Source organism: Stenella coeruleoalba, assembly GCF_951394435.1.
Source record: "Stenella coeruleoalba genome assembly, chromosome: 1".
NCBI lineage: Eukaryota > Metazoa > Chordata > Mammalia > Artiodactyla > Delphinidae > Stenella > Stenella coeruleoalba.
The window spans coordinates 105,928,518-105,952,441 of record NC_137169.1 but is presented as its reverse complement, the minus strand read 5'-3'; the positions used below and the strand labels follow the sequence as shown (position 1 = coordinate 105,952,441).

The 23,924-nt window shown below is 38.6% G+C and overlaps 1 pseudogene across 1 annotated transcript; it reads right to left on the bottom strand.

Moving 5' to 3' along the window:
* Positions 1-1,296: 1,296 nt before the first annotated feature.
* Positions 1,297-18,733, bottom strand: LOC307183019 (flavin-containing monooxygenase 5-like; annotated as a pseudogene). The gene is made up of 7 exons: positions 18,489-18,733; positions 16,391-16,553; positions 15,207-15,347; positions 11,091-11,287; positions 7,775-7,958; positions 7,280-7,446; positions 1,297-1,373 (listed from the first exon to the last, which is right to left on the bottom strand). The product of its transcript is annotated as a flavin-containing monooxygenase 5-like (transcript).
* Between the last annotated feature and the right edge of the window lie 5,191 nt (positions 18,734-23,924).

Sequence of the window (23,924 nt, the reverse complement as noted above, 5' to 3'; positions counted from 1 at the left end):
TGTTTTTCATAACTACAATGTCTGACATAAGAAGAACTGTTATAAGCAGAATACCCCCTATATTTGGTTATCATCAATCCTAATTTATTACGTAACTGACATCTTCGAATTAGTTTCCCTGAATGTTATGTGGTTCGCTGTCCACATACCTGAAGCAGAGAAGAGGGAAACCCTGGCCTATTAAGAATTCAGTCAATCAATCAATGCTTTCTGAGTATCTGCTTTTGGCTCAATATTGGGCTAGGAGCTGCAGAAAATAGAGAAGAAAGACACTGTCTCTATCCTTAAGGGCCTTATAATCCACTGGACTAGATAAGATAGATGCATATGAAACAGAGAAAAATGTAAGACTTTTGGTAAATCATGTGGTTTTGACTGCTAAATAAAAATGTAGAAGAGGGTAGTTAAAATAGAGCTCTGATAAGTCCTTGAAGGATGTGGAAGAAATAGATAAGCTGAGAACAAAGAGGAAAGGATTACAAGTCAATATATATAATGTAGATTATATATTGTAGAAGTTTGGCAGTGAAAGGAAGGAGGAAAATAGGAGAGCACCTAGAAAGGGTATCAGGGTTAAATAAAAAAGTGCTTTCTCCTCCTTGCAGAAGGGAGAGTTATGCTGGTATAATCAATTGAAGAAAACCACGTCTTTGGGCGTGGGATGATTGTGCCTCTGACTTTTCCACAAAAATTTAGGAACTTCATCAACATCAACTTTGTTCAAATAAAGATCACCAAGTGAATAAGCACAAGTTCTGAAATTCAGATTGCTGAATGTGTCCACCCAAGCACTAAAATACTGGCTGATGGTACCACCTTCCCAGATTCTATAGATTACTCATACCAAAAGCCACTGTGACCTGAGTATGCTGTCACATGACAGCCAGCAAAGTGGCCTCTGCAGATTTGTAAATCTACCTACAGATTTGTAATTTAACCATATCTACCTCTCATTAATTCATCACTGCCTTTCCTTTCTCTGGCAGCTCTAACAGCCCTTCAAGTAATCCTTGCCAAAATAATATGCCTGGTTTTCTCTCCGTGTGCTTTTTCCTACTTGACTTTTCTTTTAGGCCCTAAACATAGAATTTTCTTAAGCTTTTCTCTCCTTTCCCATCCATATTCAAACCACTTGGTGGTATTTCTCTATTCTATTGTCACAAACTATTATTTCCTTTTCCTTCAAAATATACTCTAAATCCTTAAACAGACACGAGGACAATAAATACAGTACAACATTGCTCTTATTAAGAAAGAAGTGGGAAAAAATAACCACCTATCTTCCTAGGAGAACTCTTACCTTTTGGCCATATCCTCTCGAGCCTTAGCTATTTCTTTTATCATTTCATTTTGTGAGGGCAATGTCTTTATCCCTAAAGAGAAAAATCAAAATTTTAAGTGTAAAATTAAAATTACCTCAGTATGAACACTAACCCTATTAACAATTACCATGCTATGGAAAATTCAAAGGAATACAGGCTAGTTGTCTGTACCAAGGAGGTTACACCTTCACTTGATCACCTTACCCTACCACCACCAGAATATAATCATTAACCTCAGTAGCTTACTCTTTTCTACTTTGTCTTTGGAAGATATTTCTCCTAATCTGCTTTCCAACCAATACCTGCCTCCTTCCTAACATAGTCTTTCAATTGGGAAATGAAATCTGGACATGAGGAAATGATAAATGGCCTTAAAAGTATATGGAAAATGAGGTACAAAGTAAAAGGGCGGGAGGAATATGGGAAACACACCTGTACTTGTACTCTTATTAACAAAGAGGCTTTATACCACAGGGAGAAGGAAGTAAAAGTAAACTCTCAGTCCTGTTGTATGCCTACAGTTCCATGGAAGATAAGCCTTACCTTCTAAATTTTTTATTTACTGAGAGTGAGGGGTAAGGTCAAGGGCAACTCATAATACCCAATCTTAACAGATAAATTTAAGCACCAATGAACAGTTCCAGTAGCAGGAATTTAACACCAAGGACATGGCTAGACAAAGGTAGAATAGTATTTAAGTTGACATAGAGAACTCTCAATTTAAATGATAGCTTTATGCCCGGATTTACAGGCACTATGCCATGTAGAAAACTTTAGCCACACCCAACTCTAAAGTGTTACTCCACAAAATTCTGGAACGTGTAATTTTAGAATGGGAATATATCTTACCTAATACAGTCCTCTCTACAAGTACTCTCAAGTGGTTATCTCATTCCTCCTTAAATATCTCTGGTGATGGGGATCTCATCACCTGAGGAGATGATTTAATTGTTTGGCTGCTCTACTTGCTGGAACATTATTCTTTTCATTGACCCCAGAACCTGGCTCCATGCAACTGGCACCAGTGGACTTAGCTCTGCCTTCTGGGGCCAAGGAGTCTAGTATTAACAAATGACAGCGTTTGCACCATTTGAGAACAACTGTCATAACTTCTTTAAGTCTTCTCATTATCAGCCTTAAAGCCTTAATAGTACTAGTCCCCCATATAACAGGTTTCACATTCTCTGCCACGTGGTTACACTTCTCTGGGCACACTCTAGTAACTATCCTGGTGTGTCCCTCTTAAAACATGAGACTCAGAAATTCAACACTCAAGAAATAGCCTTCTGTGCTTTGCCATGTGTTCTTTTCATTTTAGCCTTGGGAATTACTATGTATGTTCATAAGTCAATGAGAAATCACTGAAATGCTTCATTCGAGGTTAATCACAGGTCTTAAGAGGCTCATGAAACGCATTTTGAGAGTTGATTTGCAAATTATTTCTCATAGTACAACCATAACTTTTACTTCTCTTAACTAAAAACATTATGGAGGAAGAGGTCCATTTCCTGCCTGTGAGAGGCAGCCAATTCATCAAAAAAACCCCAACCAAACAAACAAAAAATCACTATAAATTAGATAGGTAGATAGATAGGAATGTATAAAAATGTGTACGTTATCCAGTGGTGCAATTCTTTATTAATTCATTGGTACTGTTTGTTGAACTGTTTCCTCGTTCAGAGAACATGTCTTTTTTTTTTTTAGAAGATACTTTCATTTATTTATTTTTAATAGATCTTTATTGGAGTATAATTGCTTCACAATACTGTGTTAGTTTCTGTTGTACACAAAAGTAATCAGCCATATGCATAAGTATGTCCCCATATCCCCTCCGTCTTGAGCCTCCCTCCCATCCTCCCTATCCCATCCCTCTAGGTGGTCACAAAGCGCGGAGCTGGTCTCCCTGTGGTATGCTGCTGCTTCCCACTAGCTATCTGTTTAACATTCGGTAGTGTATATATGTCAATGTTACTCTCACTTCGCCCCAGCTTCCCCCTCCCACCGGGTGTACTCAAGTCCATTCTCTATGTCTACATCTTTATTCCTGCCCTGAAACTAGGAGTATCCTCCTTCCTATCTTGCTCCTTCTCTTTTTTTTTTTTTTTGCGGTACGGGGAGCTCTCACTGCTGTGGCCTCTCCCGTTGCGGAGCACAGGCTTCGGACGCAGGCTCTGCGGCCCTGGCTCATGGGCCCAGCCGCTCCGCGGCATGTGGGATCTTCCTGGACCGGGGCACGAACCCGCGTCCCCTGCATCGGCAGGCGGACTCTCAACCACTGCGCCACCAGGGAAGCCCAGCTCCTTCTCTTATATTACCAGTTTAAATCAATGGCCATAGCACCTGAGCAGATTCTTTTCTCGCTTTCATCTCCAACCTACATTCCATCCAAATCCTTTCAAATTCACCAGTGAAATTTCATTCAAATTTGTCTCCCCATATTCATTTACCTTAGTTTAAAGCCCTCATCATGTCTTACTTGGACTTTTTTCACAGGCTCGAAACTGACCTATTTCCCATTTCACTCCCCTGTAACACATCTTCTGAATTACAGATCTGATCTGACTCCCCCTCTCCCACTTGAAAACCTTCAAATGTTCTCTATTGCCTACACTGAATGTAAACTTCTTGCATGGCACCTAAGGATTTTTCTTGGCTTTGCCTCTATAAATATCTCCAGCTTCATTTTCTTTAATTCCTGTAATACTTTGTTTTCCAGAATTCTGAACTCCTTGTAGTTTTTAGGACTTGGTTTATTCAGTCATTTTTCTCTAACTTTGCATAAATATCACAAATTCTTCTCTTCTCTGTTATGGTCAAAATGTCCTTGTCCTTTTAGTAAACTCTAACTTTCCTTTACAGTGTATTTGCACTTGTAGGGAGAATTGGGTACTTATTCCTTCCTGCTCCCATAGCCAGCTCCTCCACATTGTTATTGGACCCTTGTTTAGGATATAGTAAATACCTGCTGGATGAATGAACACATTAAATGTCTGTTTACTTGTCTGTCTTCCTTGCTTGACTCTGAGTTCCGTAAAGATAGGAATTTTCTGTTTGGTCATATTTGTATCTCCAGCACCTAGCAGAGGGTCTGGCTTATACTAAGAGGTCAGTAAATGTTAACTGAAGAATGTTGTTGAAGAACAGTGTGGAACTGAAGTTCAGAGATTTCCTAAGGGTTGCAAGACAAGGTTCAAACGGAGTGAGCCTGAATTATAACTCTGTGTAACTAAGTCTTTCAGTCGGCTCTCAGGCCTAAGACAGATTTTATTTATGTAATCCTGACTAGTCTCTGCACGTTTAATGTAAAGATAATGTTACAAGAGAAAGGAGGTGTGGCTGCCATTCTGCTCTTTCAGTCCAGTCCAGCCTTTACCATGACTGGAAATTGAGAAGGTAGTCTATAAGATGAGATCCTCAGATAAGAACTTTCTACTGTAGAGTTTAGAAAACCTTCAAAACTAAACTTGTAGTCACTGAATAGAGATGTATTAGCTACCTCCCATGTGCTAGGCACTGGTCTAGTCTTGGAAGACAAAGGCAAATAAACATGATTCTTTTATTTAAAGAGCTTTCAATATACTACAAAGAGAGGGAGGAAATAAACAGGCTTTTCCCACACAAATAACGAGTAAAGAGAAGGCATACCAGGCAGAGAGAACACCAGAAGCAAAGGCACAGGGTATAAGAGTACCTGCTGTGTTTGCTGCATAGTGGGTGAGTCATTCAGTGCATCTAGAAGATTGTAGGATGGATGGTAAAGACCTGCAAAAGGTGGGCCTGAAAAGCAGCCTGTATCCAATTTGTGGAGGAACGTGAATGCCATGCTATGACATAATGCTTCCTTGTGATCCAGAGAATTGGTATCATTTCATACGGTTTGCAAGGTTTGCAAGGGAAGAAAGTTACTAAATGAAAGTGGAACACTTGCAAGGGCTCTTGAGAGGGCTACAAATGCGACAAAAGAAAACTAGATTTCTGTCAAGGCAAGCAGGTGGGTTCAGTGTTCTATAAAAGGGTGGAATATTTTCTTGACAAGATAATAGTAATTCTAGAGAACATAGGAAGAAGGGAAATGGGGCTTGGTAGGGAAAGGACAGGCCAGGGAAGAGGACAGGCTGAGTTGGGCAGGTGTAAAAGAATGGGAGAAACTAGCTGATTCTAAGTAAGGTCTTAAAATTGGCACAGTGAAGGTAGAATTCAGAGATGAGAAAGGCAAGGATTTGGTAGGCAGTCAGTAGGGCTATGGGTAGAACAAAAAACTCAGGGTTCCTACTGGAAGTTTGATAAAGTTATACGGATTCTCTGATGATTCCTTCCTTCCAAGTGTTAGAAGAAAGCTGGAGGAATTAGCAATAAGCTTTGCTAGCAGAGGAAACTGGGCTTTTTGTGTATTTCCCCTAAGATTCCCTAATCCTGTGGCCATGAAGCAGAATCTTCCAAATACTCATTTTTCTTAATCCTCTCAATGGTTCATTTGGTCCTGGAAAAGAGTCTCAGTTGTTCTAAGTGTACTAAGATGCTGTGGCCTATTTTAATGCAACTTTTTCCTCTTATTTAATTGACCCAATTAAAAGATCCAATTTATATGACTGGAATTAAGCCAACTTAATGGTTTACTTGCATTGGATTGCTGGTCCAGTGCTCAAGGAGTACATGATCTACTGGATAGAATTAAAAGGAATTAAGAAATGAAAGAATTTTGAGGAAATTTGGTAAAGTTTTTTACCTATCAGCTCTAACACCATTGCTTATTTTTTCTCTGCTACCATGAGGATCTTTACTAGGGAAGAAGATGCTGTAATTTCAACAAGCACTTTGAATGGTTTTAATTAAACATTAGTAATGGTAGCAAATTTTATTATAACAATCATAGAATCAGAGAACTTCTTTATTAGAAGGGACCTTAAAAGTCATCTGATTTCTCCCTATTCTGAGGCTTGAATCTACTTCCTATTGGCCTGGCAAAAGTTTATTTTTAATGTTAAGCTGATATTGTGCAAACCCTCAAAGTTTCACTCCTTGTTTCTAGTTCAACCCTTTGAAGAGATACTAAGGAAATAAAACCTTCTGCTTCGGGGCATCTCTTCAGATACCTGAAGGGAACTTCCCTATCTTCCCTAAATCTTATCCTCCAGCCACACCTCTCCAGCTTCTTTAGTTGTACTTCAAATGGCACATTTTCAAATCCCTTTACCATTCTTGTCTCTCTCCTTTTAATGTATGCCAGTTTCGCTTTTAAAATATCTTTGGGTGTGGTCTGACCAGTTCAAGGAAGGACAGTTGTAAATTCCAGGACATTATGTTTTTTTAATAATGCCAGATACAGTTAAGTATTTTGGAAGCCACATCATTCTTTTGATTCATATTGAGCCTACTATCTCAAACCCCCAAATTTTTTCTCACATTCTCCTAACCAAAACTTTCTGAAAGAGGGAATATAAAGAGAGGAAAGTGAGAATTCGAATGGCTGAATTGTCTACATTCTGGACTAGTCTTTAACCAGGTCTTAATTTTTGGCTTAAATCAAATCACAGCACTTCTATATTTGACTTTCTCTAACTATAATGAAAGAAGATTAAATTCTTTTGCTTCACAAATATATATTAGTCGTCTCAAAACTAGATGCGTGGATTTTAAACTAGAGTGCACATTGGAATCACCTGGGGATCATTTTCTCAAGTGTGGGGCTCTTATGTCTGCCCCACCCAAGACTTATTAAATAAACAGCATAAGGCAAAGCACACCCCTTTTGGGAAAACATCCTAGTAGATTCTGCTGTATGTCCGTGGTTATAAATTACTACTTTATATTCCCTCAAAAATTAATTTTTGAGCACTAATTTTGTGCCAGGCACTGTTACAATTATACATGCTGTCTCAGCTATTTATAAGCAAGAACATAAACATAATTAAACAAACCACTAAGAAATTAGGTGGTCATCTTGCATGGTCACTTACCTTTAAATACTTGAGTGACCAGTGTCCGTGGAGCTCTGAAACGGGCATCATGGCACCCAAGGGCTGGATCAAGCCTATGATTGCAAGAGTTGGCTTTTCAGGTTAGGAGGGAAGACCTTTTTATACAGGGATATCTTGTTTTTGACTACTCTGACAGAATCTTCAACAAAAGTAAAGGCAGGACTTCCCTGGTGGCGCAGCAGTTGAGAATCGGCCTGCCAGTGCAGGGGACACAGGTTCAATCCCTGGTCTGGGAAGATCCCACATGCCACAGAGACACTAACCCCGTGTACCACAACTACTGAGCCTGCGCTCTAGAGCCCAAGAGCCACAGGTACTGAAACCCACGCACCTAGAGCCCATGCTCCACAGCAAGAGGAGCCACCGCAATGAGAAGCCCGCGTACAGCCACAAAGAGTAGCCCCCACTCATCGCAACTAGAGAAAGCCCTTTCGCAGCAACAGAAACCCAATGCAGCCAAAACAAAAAACAAACAAACGGAAAGGCAAAGCTATAGCCTGTAGCAAAGATAACAGCAGCGATGTCATCCTCCCTGAAGCCATCCTCAAATATGGCCACTGTCTCTGTGAATTCCTTCACATTTGTTTTCACCTTCACCAAGCCAGAAATTATACAATTTGGCAGATCATCATTTATGGTTGGTTGCTGACTCAGAGCTCTGTGAAAGATGCTAAAGAAGGAAAAACGAGAGAGATCATGAGAGAGAGAGATCATTACCATGTAAGTAAAATTCTACTTTGATTGAGGTGGTTAATCAATATGCCAATAGTCTCCCTTTATTCATGAAATTTGGGAAAGGTCTAATGTATACCAGCTTGATAAAGGTAAGGATCTCAGAGTACAAGCTGGACCCTGGATGGCATTGAAAGAGAAGCTGTTGGAGAAGTGAGGGAAGGATTGTTTTATTTGATGAGTACGTGCATAGTTTCTCAAGGACTGATAATGCTCTCAGTGATATAAGGCCACAGTCTAGTAGCTTCTACCCATATATCAAGAAATCTACAGAACTGGACTATCAGCATTCTGTTGAGTCTCTTTTCCGCTTCAAAGGCCCAAGAGCCAGGCTTGGACCATCAATTTCCAAAAGGTATAATAAATTGCATGTGTATAGTGACTTACAGTTATAAATTGACTTTACGTACATTAACGTATTTGAGTCTCACGCAAACCCAACGAAGGAAACAGGACAGTTGTCATTATCCAGGTTTTATAGATGAGGAAACTGAGGCCTGAAGAAGTTAAGTGGCTTGCCCAAGGTCACACAGCCTAAGATTTTAGGATTTATTTCAAAATGTTTTTTTATGAACTCTCTTGAGCTCCTCTGGGCATGGTAAATAGTATTTCCTACAAATAGCATAGGATAAGGTGCAGAATCTTGGACCTTTCTAAAAGCAGTGTGAATCCTTGGATCCTGTGTTAACAGCTCTGAGAATCCTCAGCCCATCATGTTCAGACAGAGCTGGCCTCTTCTTAGGAACAAGATATGTTTAAACAGTATTACTGGTTTGCTGTATTATTCCATATAACCTCAATATATTTTGTGATCACCAAAGTTATGGATGCTACAGTTTGCATAATTGGGTGAAATAAATGCCTGAAAGCTTGTTGGCAGACACAGTCTCAAAATATCACCCCACTGATTAATTTCAAAGGAAAATATATCTTTACAGTAAAGAAACCTAGTAGATACCACCTAATCCAAGTGATCGAATTTTACATCATTAATATGCAATAAGCTGCTATCATACAGCTCCTGATGTGATCCACCAAGAAGGCACAACCTAACATATGAGAATTCACACCAAAACTGTTTAACCTAAATATAATAGAGGAAGAACAGCTATGAAAGTCCAAATTTAGAGACTTTTGCAAAATAAATGGCTTCAATTCTCAAATAAACGAAAATCCAATGTCAAAAAAATAGAGAATTATTTCATATTGAGAGATTAAAGAGGTATGACAACTAAATGCAATGGTGTAATACCTGACAGAATCCTGGATTTAAAATTTAAAAAGCCACAGGGAATTCCGTGGCAGTCCAGTGGTTAGGACTCCACACTTTAAGCCACACGGCATGGCCGAAAATAAAGAAAAGCTACAAATATTATTGAAACAATTTGGGAAATTTGAATATGCAGTATATTAGATAATGGTATTTTTATCAATGTTAAATTTACTAAGTGTGATAATTATATTATGTTTATGTAAACAATGCCCTTTTTCTTAGGCAATATATGCTAAAGAATGTAGGGTAAAGTGTCTTATTGGCTGCAACTTACTCTCGACTGGTTCAGAAAACAAAATGTATGAATACATGTATATATATATGGATGCTATATATGTATGGATCTATCTATCTCCAGAGAGAGGGAGAGAGAGAAAGCAAATATAGTAAACTGAATAATAGGTGAATCTAAGTGAAGGGTATATGGGTGCTTATTGCACTCACTATTTTATAGGAAGTAAATCTAAACATTGGGCATCCACGGTGGTGCAGGGACACGGGCATGTGGGTTCGAGCCCGGGAAGATCCCACATGCCGCAGAGCAACAAAGCCCGTGTGCCACAGCTACTGAGCCTGTGCTCTGGAGCCCTCCAGCCACAACTACTGAGCCCACGTGCTGCAACTACCAAAGCCTGCGTGCCTACACCTGTGCTCCGCAAGAAGCCACTGCAACGAGAAGCCCGCTCACCGAAACGAAACGTAGCCCCCTCTCGCTGCAGCTAGAGAAAGCTCATGCGCAGCAACGAAGACCCAACACAGCCAAAAATAAATACATAATTTAATAAGAATAAAATAAAATAAAAGTTGAAAGAGAAAACAGCATTTAAAATCAGCCTCTGGAAATGCTATCACAGTCTACCTTGTAGGCTCTGTGAAGACTCCTATCCTTGAAATTCTCATAGGAATCCATGCATTTCTTTATCATATTCTATTCTCTGTCTTCTTTTTTTAAAATTTTCTTTTAATTTTATTTATTATTTTTTTTGCGGTACGCGGGCCTCTCACTGTTTTGGCCTCTCCCATTGCGGTGCACAGGCTCCGGACGTGCAGGACCGGTGGCCATGGCTCATAGGCCTAGCCCCTCCGCGGCATGTGGGTTCTTCCCAGACCGGGACACGAACCCGTGTCCCCTGCATCGGCAGGCCTACTGGCAACCACTGTGCCACCAGGGAAGCCCTGTCTGTCTTCTTGTTAGAGTATTAAAGGAAATAACAATTTCTCCAGTCTGTCATTTATTACTTGTGTGATCTTGGGCAAATTAGGTTCTCTAAGTGTCAATTTTTATATTTGCAAAATGGAGATCAAAATAGTACCAACATATAGGGCTGTTGTGAGGATTAAATGAGATAATGCGTGTAACTCATTTAGCACCGTGATTGTCTTATATTAAGTCCTCAAAAAGGCAGTGTGTTATTATTACTATTAGTATTACTATTAGGTCTTTAGTCTCAGTATTCTCACGCCAGTATAATGCTTGGCTCATGACAGATGCTCAGTTGTTTGTTGGATGAATGAATGAACCATTTTGTTGTTGCTATTGGGCATCATGTAAAAGGAGCTGGTACCTCAGGGAACGATAAAATGGTTAATGCCAAGGAGAATTATAGCCTGAAAATTATAGACCAGTAGATATTGGACTTCTGTGGGGGAAAGGTAGAAATCTAATCTCAGATTCTGTGGACATGCTTAATGTAAACATAGAGGTAACTGTACTATTAGCCTATGTGAACAGTCCTTATTCTTTGCGTTGACTGTTACTGCCCACCTCCCAGCCTGGGAACATACCTGTGTTTAGGCTTCAGGCCAAACAGTTCATGATTAAACCTTTGGTTCATCTTTTTTTCCAAAAATATATTTGCTAATGATTGACCACAAATCTTCATAAAATATTGAAATCAAGAAGTCAACAACACATCAAAAGGATATCCATAGTCTCCGACATGATTGAAGATCCAAGCCCCTCTTCTGGTGCTGAGGAAAACCTGAGGCATGGGGAAAGAATGTTTGTTTTTGCCATTCTGTGACTCATTTCTCTGAAGGAATGGGAACCCAGTTTCTTCAAGATGAAGTTCAGACTCATTAGTCTGGCTTTTTATTCCCTGGCAATATATATATTTTAAAATTTCCTGCCATTTTCTTGTCAAACACTAAGCTTACAATTAAATTGGTGTAGTCACTGATCAAGACTATGTCTTGCTCTGAACTACCAGTGCATTTCTGTTTAATGTCATTATGCCTCCCTGAAAAGCTTAATTCTCCAAAGCCTATTAATTTTTCAGATCCAGATCAAGTCTCCCTCCTCCATGAAGATACCACTGACTGTTCTGGCTGATAATTTTCTCTCCATCTTCTGAACTTCTCTAGCACTTGTCACCTGTCCAACTCATTTAAAATCATGGAACAGTAAAGCTGAAAGCAACTGGACATCACTAATCCAAAACCTTCAGTCTTTATTTTGCCTTTGACATTGTTTACATTATTACAAAAAATTATTTATATTGACATTTAACATTATATATTCTTATTTTTTATCTTTCCAAATGTGTTTTCTCCAAGGTGGGAGGTAGAGCATATACATCCTTTAGTCACCAACCTATCATCAGCATCACTTCCTTTTATTGAGAATTGTAACCTGTAAATCGCTGTACTAGGTCCTTTATCTATATTTTTACTTAATCAATACAACAACCTCTTGAGGTAGGTATTGTTATGTCCTTTATATGGATGAGAAGAATGGAGAGGATGAATAACTTGCCTGAGGTCATATAGCACTAAGTGGTAGAGCTGAATTTCCTACCTAAGTCTGACTGACTCCAAAGCCTGTGCTTAAGTAATGTTTCATCGAATATTTAAGGGAAAAACTGAAGATTGCAAATAGCACAAAGGGAGCTGGTCCGTCTTTCTGTTATCTGCTGGCTGAAGTCCACATTCAGAGCTGATAAAAAGTTTGGTATTCAACTACCTGGCAAAAGCATCACTTTATATTATAAAACTCTCTGGAGATAGTTTCCCGGGTTGTAAGCTATATAAGTACATTGTTTTATGGTGTTTTGTCTTAACACTTCGTGTTAAAATGTGACCTGTCTATAGAGGGCTAATCATGTACTTCATACATATATTCTTACCGATGGTGACCTTCAACTCTACCATAATTAAGCACTTTTACGTGTCACCGTTGAAAGAGCCTGCGTGGTCTTAGGAATCAATGGCTTTTTGTGCACTCTATATAACTTTTAACATATAAGTTATGAGTAATGTAAATGCTCAGAGCTTTAATTAAAAAGTTCTCTGTGTATAAAATAGTGACAAAAATACATACATCACAAAGCTTTTTCAGACACCACCACCTTACCTACACCCGCTCTTGCTGCCTTGTTCTTTGGCAATTTACAATTCCTCAGTGCTTGTAAGGCCCAGCTCCTCTACAGCTGACCATTTAACAAGCCAATGGTATTAAAGAAAGCTCATGCCTTCGGTCCCCACCACACACCTTGTACATTCTTTTATCATAGCACCCATACCCTTTATTGTTTATATACTTATTTCCTAATAAATGCTTGTTGAATTAATTTGTGGAGTAATATATGAAATCAATTTTGTGGTGATCAATGGGGATAGACTGAGAGGAAGTGATACTGAATGGAGTTTGTGGGTAAAGTTCATTTAACAAAGTTGTGGCATTAAGCTTCTATTTTTAAAAATAATTTAAAAACAATTTGTGGAGAAGCACAGCTTAATTAAAGTTACTGAAGAACAACCAGGCATTTATGTATTGCCAATAAAGTTGTGATTCAATAAATATATGAATAACAAAATATATCAATAATGTCTTTTTTTAATAATGTCTTTTTCTAGGAATTTATAATGAAGATACTTCCTTCCCAGTTCAAAATCTATCATACAAAAAATAATACAAACCAAAAAACGCAAGGATATAGAAACTGCTTTAGAGTGAATGTTATTCGAAACTGCTTTAGAATGAATGTTATTCTGTGTTACCTAATTGTATGCAAAGGCTGGAGAGAGCTGCTTGTATGTGCTACAATGTGGCGGTTGCTTTTCATACTGATATCCATGTTGTCTTTTTTTTTTTTTTTTTAGGATTAAAGACCTTATGAGAGTTCACTTTAATGCAATTGACTAGGAAATTTGATTGTTTCAGTCACATAACATTTTAAGATAATAACTGGAATTATGACTAATTACATTATAACAAGACATATCATGGACACCAAAGACATCGAAAAATTTCTAGGAACTTCATACAATTTTGGAAACATATATCCATAAAAATATAAACTAAAGAAGATTAAATATTGCTTCTTTTTTCCTCAAGAAACTGTAAATAAAATTTAATAGGGTATCATGTAGCCAGAGGGAGGCAGTGCGCCATTTAGAGGAGTGATTGTTATGTCAGTGATCTCCTACAGGGAACTCATTAGACTGCAGGGTTACAGAATCATCAGTCTTCTTTCTCCTAGACATGGTACTGCCAGTCTTCTTATTTGATAGCTGAATGTTTTAAGTGCCATAAAAGAATCACAGAATTTATCTATGTACCCTTTCTAGCTCCTGGGTAGATTTCTTTTACTAAACTAGTCAGTTTGTTCAAGGTTGCATTCAACCAAGTGTACCACTGTACCTCACTGGATTGTACATTTCTGCAGGAGGACGTGTCCATTCCGTGATGGGAGACATTGCTGGTGGTGAAGACACACAGCAGCAGCAGGTACGACTTCTCCTTTTTCTTTTTTTAATAGATCTTTATTGGAGTATAATTGCTTCACAATACCGTGTTAGTTTCTGTTGCACGCCAAAGTGAATCAGCCATATGCATACGTATGTCCCCATATCTCCTCCCTCTTGAGTCTCCCTCCCATCCTCCCTATCCCACCCCTCTAGGTGGTCACAAAGCACTGAACTGATCTCCCTGTGCTATGCTGCTGCTTCCCACTAGCTAACTATTTTACATTCGGTAGTGTATATATGTCGATGCTACTCTCACTTCGCCCCAGCTTCCCCCTCCCACCCTGTTTCATCAACATCCTCTATGTCTACATCTTTATTCCTGCCCTGCAACTAGGTTCATTAGTACCATTTTTTTTTCTTACATTCCATATATATGAGTTAGCATATAGTATTTGTTTTTCTCTTTCTGACTTACTTCACTCTGTATGACAGACCCTAGGTCCATCCACCTCACTACAAATGACTCAATTTCATTTCTCTTTATGGTGAGTAATATTCCATTGTATATATGTGCCACATCTTCTTTATCCATTCATCTGTCGATAGACACCTAGGTTGCTTCCATGTCCGGGCTATTGTAAATAGTGCTGCAATGAACATTGTGGTACATGACTCTTTTTGAACTATGGTTTTCTCACGGTATATGCCCTGTAGTGGGATTGTTGTCTTTAAGAGGATTAGATTGCTTCTTTTTTCCATTTGGGGAGTAAAGAAGACAATTCCCCCACCATCCTAGGAGTGAAAAGCTTTCAATGACTGAGTACACTTTCCCTCAGATAAGAGCATTATCACTTCTACTGGCCAACAGGTGATACACACTCTGAATGCTGCATTCTAACAAGCTCTCCCAGCAATCACCTGGTCTTCTTAAAAGCCAGAGGCAGACTCTGAAGAGACAGCTGAGTGAGATTATGAGCACAGTTTGTGGTCATGACCAAATTCCTTAGTGTGAGGCCAAGTGAATAATGGGAATCTAACTTGTAACCTTGTCTCCATCACATCATCAATCAAAATGTTGCCAACTGAGGCAGTGAAACCAAGCCCTGCATTTGCCATTGGCACTGATGGGCTGTGTGCAGGTATCCATACACTCTGCTGGGTCCACCTGCAGCTTCCTTGGTGAAGCAAAGTAAATAATTCACTAATTAAAACCTGTTTGGCTGTGTGGTCAATTTCCAGCCAGATCGCTTCCAGAATTCCCAATGCCAATTATAATGACTCTCTTTCTGGTGAAACTCTCTGAATTATTATAATCTCGACTATGAAAGTATTGTACTTTGAACTTCTCAATTCCTGCAAGAGAAGGGAAAATAATTACTGGGTGATGGTTTATCTGATATCATTTGTTAAATCATTCATTTTTTTTTTTTGCAGTGTGTAGAGTTTATGCATATATTCTCTGTATGTTCTCCTTTTACTCAGGTGCACTGTTGCCTTTCTGAATATTTTTGCCAGTTTTCTTTTCCCATCACCTCAAAGTGGAACCTTGTGATTTCCTTTTCATAAGTAGTCTGCTTAATTCAGGATCTGGTAGTATTTTGGACCTGTGGACTCACAAATCCAAACTGCTTCAGAAAACCTCCATTCTCTTTTGCCTTTTCATCCTCTATTTTTTTAAATTGAAGTGTAGTTGACTTATAATATTATAGCAGTTTCAGATGTACAGCATAGGAACTTGATATTTTTATAGATTATGCAACATACAAAGTTATTACAATGTTAGTCTTTTGATTATATTCCTTGTGCTGTATATTACAACCCTGTGACTGATTTATTTTATAACTGGTAGTCTGTATCTCTTAATCCCCTTCACCTATTTTGCCCATCCCCCACCCCCTCTTTTCATCTTCTCTAAATACCTACTTCCATTCCAATGAGAGTATATATGTTTTTACATATTCTAGAGTATGCATAGAGTAGTTTTTTCCCCTCAAAATGAAAATCCAGGCCAAAGACTGTAGTTAAACTCTTTCTTTAAGCTTTCTTTATTTTCTTCCTTAGAAACTCGATATTTCTGTTTGTTACTTCAATTGCTAAAAAAGCCTTCATTCAATCTAATGCAGATCAACTCTTATTATCCCTAGGAAAACTAAAATCATTGTGAAACTAAATATAGAGCCTTCTAATTTTCCTCTAGTTCCCCAAATTACTGGTATCTCTACCTCCTAAATAGCATTAATACAAGTTACCCCAACATCTTTCAGGAGAATATGCAGAATTAGGATAAGCCTTATTTCATCCCAAGGTAGGAATCACTCAGACAACAATCCTCCCATTCTTTAGGGATCAGGTCACAGGCATAGTCCAAGTGTCTTCCTTCCTTGTAGGCTACTTACCAGGAAAGCTTTCCAAGGGTAAGTGAGCATTGGTGGGATGGCCAGTGCAAACCATAACTCCATCGAAGACATTCACCTCCTTTTTCCCTTCAGATACCGTGACCACCTCCCATTGGCCTGAAGTGGAGAAATCAGGCTGCTTCTTCACACTGCACACGGTGGTCTGAAAAGAAAAGGGGTAGCCACAGGGCACTATAACCACAGCCTAAATAGTGGACATCTTCCCTGACAGGACTCTTCTTGCAGAGGGTAAACAAAGGGCTGCTACCACATAACAGGCCTCATGCAGGGGTATTTGACTTTCGTACTCCACAAATCAGAACTTTTTTGTTTGGGGCTGTGGTCAGAGTGAGAAAACTTCCATGAGGCAAGCTAAATAAAACAGAGTTGGCAGACTAATGTTGCACTCTCCACTGCTTCTAGAAAAGTGCAAATTACTAGTTCTCGTGGACCATGCCCTAGGGCAATGTGATACTTGAATAAAGTTTGGGCTTCTCTTGTGCTTCTGAGACACTCCATGCACGAAATGCCTATTCCTCCCCATACCCCCAGACATCCTGAGACCCTCTGATGCCTTCTTACCGCAAGTCCTGTTCTCACTGTCTGGCCTTAAACTTGTGACTGAGCTAGAGGGCTCCCTTTCCTAATAGAGTAGAAAAACATCTCAGTGACTCATATTTTATGTAAATGAACCTCTCTGACTCCCATAAATGCCCATTTTACAAGTAACTATAAAGAAAGAAGGTGTGAGATGGGATAGTCAGTGGCACAATGTTTAGCTTTAAAAAAATAGTAATAAATATGGGTTACTCTACCCAGCTTAAGGAAACATAAAGAATGTGTTCTATGTGCTTCTGGGTTTATGACCCTAATGTCTTGGTTGACTAATAGAGATACCCCCTTGTATACCCAAGCCATCCTATACTATTTATTGTTCTTCTCTATCACGTTCTTACTTTTACACAGGCTGGTGCTTCTGCCTGGATCATCCTTTTATTCTTTCTTCATTTGGAGATACTCACCCTTCAACATTTAGCTTGGTATTATCTCCTCTAAGAAAATTTCCCTGGTGCCTGATGCCTCATGCCCTGATGGGTTAAGTGTCCCTCCTCTGAGCTGCAATGAATAGATTTCAGTGGCCTTTATCACTCTGTAACTCTTTATTTTTAATAATTATGTTTACAATTAAATTTCATTTTTCTGTCTCCTTAACTAGACTGTGAAATCACTAATTTTTTGTTTTTGTGTCTTCAGTGCTTAGTATGGTAACAAACCTGTTCAATAAGCATTTAAAGAAGTGAAGAGAAGCACCACTAGGCTGTAAATGACTGACTTTGGAAGTCATCACTGGATACTGCCATTTTAATTTTGTTGTTAAAGAGAAAGAGTCATGATTTAGTAGAATGATCAGAAGGTAGAAGATTTGGGCTTTTTGCCAGCTCTCAGAGTATTGATTCTTTTATGGTCATGGTTTAGAATGATAGGAATATCACAGAAGACTTTACAGCAGGAAAGAACCCGTGAAGTGATCTAGTACAGGCATCTTGTTTTACAAATAAACTGAAGGCACATCGGCATTGAGGAACTTACTTGTCTGAAGTCACAAGTTGATTAGTGGTAGAGCAAAGACTAGAACTCAAGTTTTTGTTTCCCAATTCAGTGTTCCTCCCTCTACACCAGAGTTAACTTATTTGTTCCCTCATAACTTTTCAATACCTACTTCATTGGGTTGTTGTGATCACATAAATAATGCACTGGAAAGTACTTCAGAAAGTATAAAAGGGCTAAGCAGCCCTTTTGTGAAAACAGAAGGTTTTAAAGTTCCCATGCCTGTCAGTTCCCCTCATTGTTTTATTGTAATCAAATGATATAGAATGAAGGCAATGAAATGAAGGTGGCTTCCTGGATCTTCAGTCAAAATACATAGAAGAGGGACCTTTCCATGAATATTTTGAGACACAGGGAAGACACAGAGTGGAGTTTGGATAGAATAGATACATGAGCATATCAAACCAATCTAAGCACTGGTAAATAAGACCAGTTATTCATTTACTTGACAAACAACTCAAAACACAGAGATACCCATGAAATTCCCTACCTTAAATCGAATGTACTTTAGAAAGTCAAATTCATTGGCATACATCCTGAAATACTCCAGGACCTGGGAGTTGTGCATGAAGTTAGGATAGTGATCTGGGACGGGATAGTCACTGAAGCACATCATCTCCTTAGAAGTGTTGATGATCACTGACTTGTAAATAGTGGCCCTTCCTTCTTCAGGTTCTTCCTGCAGTAAATAAAAAGCATTCATAGCAACTTGGGAATTAAGGTCATGGTTTATAAACAGCCAACAAACATTTGAAAAAGTTTTCTGAAAGAAATGCCAATTAAAAAAAAGTCCCCTCCCCACAACCCTTCACATCTCCCAGTATTTGTGCCCTCGTGCAGTCTCTTCCCCTTGAATCAAAGTTGTCTTCATGTCTTGCTTTTGACCAACAGCATGCAGTTGGAATGATACTGAACGGCTCCAAGACTAAGTCATAGGTAGTCTTGCAGCTTCTGTCTGGGTCTCTTAGAAAGCTTGCTCTGGTGGAAGTCAGCAGCCACGTAAGAAGTCCAGCTACCCTGAGACCACCATCCTGTGAGGAAGCCTGAGCTAGCCACATGCAAAGCATGTTTGGGATAGAGAGATGTGCAGCCAGCCCCCAGAAGGTCTAGTTATCCCAGCTGACGTTCTAAATATGTAAGCAGAGGGGTCATGGCACATGTCCAGTTCCAGCTGTCACCTGATTGCCATGACATAAGACTCCAATTGAGAACTGCCGATCTGAGTAATAGTCTTTTAAATAGTATATATATTTCAAAGCCTTGAGAAGTTTCAAGGGTTTCATACACTTGCCACATTGTTCTCCAGGAAACACTGTACTAACTTACATTCTGTCCACTGTGTTCTCATTTTACCTTGTTTTTACTAAATTAAAAGACAATTACTCAGTGTTAGCAAAAATGAGGTGAAATGAGATCTTAGTACAATATTTTCTGGACAGCAATGTGACAAGAATATGAAACCCTTGCAACCTAGCCTTTTAAAGAAAGATTCAGCATTGTAGACAAAGATTTATGTTAAAGGATGTTAATGACAGCATTATTTATAACATAAAAAAGAAATAAGCTAAATGCCTGCAATATTGTGATTTATAGGAAATATATATTTGGTTATCCAGATGGTCAAAATATATTTCTCATATATATTTGGTCTTTCTCCACAGTTCCTGGCTCAGAGCTCCCAATACTCTCCTAATTTCCTAACTGTTGAGAGTGATAAAAAGTGCCCTTTGTTATGTTAATATGCTGACTTTAGAAAGCAAATAAAGATGGGGGCTGGTTACCAATGGAGCAAACCCTGTAATTAGAGGGTTGTAACTTTCAGTTACCTATCCCCTGACCTCTGGGGAGGCAACAGGGGCTGGAAGTTGAATCAGTAGCAGTGCCCAGTGATTTAATCAATCATTCATGCCTATTTCATAAAGTCTCCATAAAAATCCAAAAGTGTGGGGTTCAGTGAGCTCCCGGGATGGTGAACTGAAGAGATTAGGGGAGAGCAGTGTGCCTGAGAGGGCATGGAAGCTCAGTGTGCTTTCCCCTGTGCATCTCTTCCGTTTGGTTGTTCCTGAGTTATATTCTTTTATAACAAACCAGTAATCTAGTGAGTAAATGGGTTTCCTGTGTTCTGTGAGCTGCTTTAGCAAATTAATCAAACCCAGGGAAGGGGTTGTGGGAATTTCTGATTTATAGTCAGTTGGTTAGAAGCATAGGTAACAACCTGGCCTTGAGAATGGCATCTGAAGTCCAAATCCAAGGAGGGGGTCGTTGGAACCTCCAATCTGTAGGTGGTTGGTCAGAAGCCCAGGTAATAACGAGGGCTTATGACTGGTGTCTGAAGTGGGTTCGAGGGGGCAGTCCTGTAGGACTGAGCCCTCAATTTGTGGAATCTGATGTTATATCTGGGTAGGTAAGCATCAGAACTGAGTTGAATTCTTGAACATCCTGCTAGTGTTTGAGAATTGTTTGCTGGTATCTGCGCACCACCCCCTGCCCACGCACATACACACACATTGGCATTGGTCTCAGAACCATTTAATGCCCAACAAAATACTCTGTAATTTGAGAACCACTGCTCCAGATCCTTGTTACCTAAAGTATGATCTGTGGACTAGCTGTAGGGACATCACTTGGGAGACTGGTAGAAATGCAGAATCTCAGGCCCCATCCCAGACCTACTGCATCAGAATCTGCCTTTTAGCAAAATCCTCAAGTGATTCAGATGCATCTGAAAGCTGAGAAGCATTGCTCTAGCTGACATTAAACCCCAGTTCACTGTTCTTTCCCCATCAAGGTTATCTTCTTTGCTTCCTCAAAAACTTCTACTAACTACCTCATGGGGGTGTTGTAGTGATCACATAAAATAGCGCCATATCTACCCAGATTGTTATGTTAGCCTCTCACTGAGATATCATAAACAATGACTTTTCAACTATATTAGAAGTTTTAAAAATTGTTTTGATTATGGAAAATTACCTTAACCAACTTGGACCCCCTCTTCTCTTTTTATTCCAGAAAAAGATATATGGATGTTACTGAACATTAAATGGCCACAAAGGAGAGTGTTCATTGGTTTTGCCCACATTATAGATGATTTTCCTTCCATTTATAGAGAAGAAATTTTCAGTTTCAGAATGCTGAATAGATCATTCCCATTTCTCTGCCCCATACGTCAAGATCTCATTCCCTTTGGCTGCTAATGATGTTTTCACAAGTCTTTTCTAATCTACCTATCTATTTCAACCAAAGTATTCTTTCTAGGGTATGGTTGTATCTCTGCCCTAGTTAAAATTTTGGGTGCTGCCCCGTTTTCTCTAGTTTATATTTTTCAGCTTAGGATTCAAAGACCTCCATAATGTCTTAGAGTCTATTCCTTATCTCCCCAACTAGATTGTAGGCCCCTTTACTTGTATTCATGCTCTTTCCCACAGCATATAAAATTATAAATAGCACTTAGTAGATATTTAATAGATGTATGTTGAATTATATTGAAAAAGGTACATATAGAAAAAGGAAGTAAATTTACATAATGCATAACAAACTAATGAAATACATCACAGTTCATTTAAAAACAGTTGAATAAGATATTTTAATATTATTCACAAAAATTTGTTGTAAGGAAAATTGCAAAATAATATAAAACCAAATGCATAGAGATATTCATTTTATAGTATTTAAAATATCTGTTAATTAGAAACCACTTAAAATGCCCCCCTCCCCCAATAGGAAAAGGGTTTAGAAAATTATGGTATCTCAATATGATGAAGAATTTACCTTCTACACCACTCCTTAAGTATCCTGCTAAATTCAAAGCAGATCCTGTCAACCCACTGCTTAATGGGCTCTACTGATTCCATTTGGAAAAGCAAATTTCTTATTTTGAAATTCACCATATTTCACGATCTATCCCAATCCACCTTTGTATCTTCACTTAGTGCTCTCCTCAATTAATTTCAAGCTTCTGAGTCATTAAATTGTTGTTGAAACATTCCAGACTCTTTCAAAACTTCAACTTTTGTAACACTACAGTACTGTATCTTCATTTGGAAAATTCGTATCTATCATTCAAGAGTCACATCAAATTTCAATTCTTTGGTGAAATATTTCTTGTTCTCTCCACAGAGTTAAATGCCCCATTCAACCTCCAAGCTGCCAAAACTTTCTGCTCATATTGCCATCAAGGCAACTTAGAACACACAATATTCTGAATTTGTTTCTATGACTGTGAGGTACCCGAAAGTAGTAATGGGTTTTATTTTTTGTATCTCTATCATCAACATAGTACCTGATGAATAGTGAATGGTTAATAAATACTTTGAAATGAATTAATGAGTGAATTAAAGAGATTGAATTTGGAGACACTTAAAACTATGATTTTGAAATCTGTGTAGGAATGAATATTGAAAATGGCCTATGATATAAATTTAAGTGGAAAAAGTAATATTACAAAATTAAAGTCACATTCTAATCACCAAATATATAATATTATGTGTTCCTGGGGCAATTGTATACCTATGTCTACCCATGTTTATCTAATTACACACTGTATAATCTCTCCCCTGTTATACGAGTATATTTTATTTATTTATTTTTAATTTTTTATTTATTTATTTATTTTTGCGGTACGCAGGCCTCTCACCACTGTGGCCTCTCCCGTTGAGGAGCACAGGCTTTGGATGCACAGGCTCAGTGGCCGTGGCTCATGGGCCCAGCGGCTCCGCGGCATGTGGGATCTTCTCAGACCGGGATACGAACCTGTGTCCCCTGCATCGGCAGGCGGACTTTCAACCACTGCGCCACCAGGGAAGCCCTATTTTATTTATTTTAAATCAATAAAACTTGAAAATAGGAAAAACAAATTGATTTATTAAGGAGGTATATTTTTTTCTTTATTTTTGTAGAAATGTTGTTTATATAACACCTTCATGATAAAAAACTTTAGCAAACTAGGAATAGAGGGAAATATCTTCAATTTGATAAAGAACATCTACAAAATACCTGCAGCTAACAGCATACTTAATAGCGAGAAAATGGACAATGTCCCCATAACACTGAGAACAAGTTAAGGACAGCCTGTCTTACCACTTCTATTCAACACTGTATAGAAATCCTAACTAATGTAATAAGATAAGAAATGGAAATAAAAGTATACAGCCTAGTAAGGAATAAATAAATGATTTTTATTCACAGATGATATGACTGTCTAGGTAGAAAATCCCAAAGAATTAAAAAAAAAATTCCTGAAACTAATAAGCAATTATAGCAGTGTTGCAGGATACAAGGTTAATATACAAAAGTCACTTACTTTCCTATATACCAGAAATGAAAACTTGGACTTTGAAATACAGTACCATTTATAATAACACTCCCCCCAAATTAAGTGCTTAGGAAAAATCTAACAAAATATGTATGAGACTTATATGCAGATACCATAAAACAGAGAAGAAGAAAAACAAAGATATAAATAAATGGAAAAATATGCTGTGCTCATAGATTGGAAGACTCAGTATTGTTAAGATGTTAGTTTTCCCAGCTTGATCTGTAGATTCAAAGCAATCCCAACCAACATCCCAGCTAGCTATTTTGTAGATATTGACAAACTGATTCTAAAATTTATGTGGAAAGAAAAAAGGCCTAGAATAGCCAACTTTGTTCTTAAGTGTGGACTGTGCATAGTAACTTTCTTCCAAAGAGTATAGTATGGGCTTCCCTGATGGTGCAGTGGTTGAGAGTCCACCTGCCGATGCAGGGGACACGGGTTCATGCCCTGGTCTTGGAGGATCCCACATGCCGCAGAGTGGCTAGGCCCGTGAGCTGTGGCCGCTGAGCCTGCACGTCTGGAGCCTGTGCTCCGCAATGGGAGAGGCCCGTGTACCACAAAAAACAAAAAACAAAACAAAGAGTATAGTATGACAAGGGAGAAAAAGAGAGC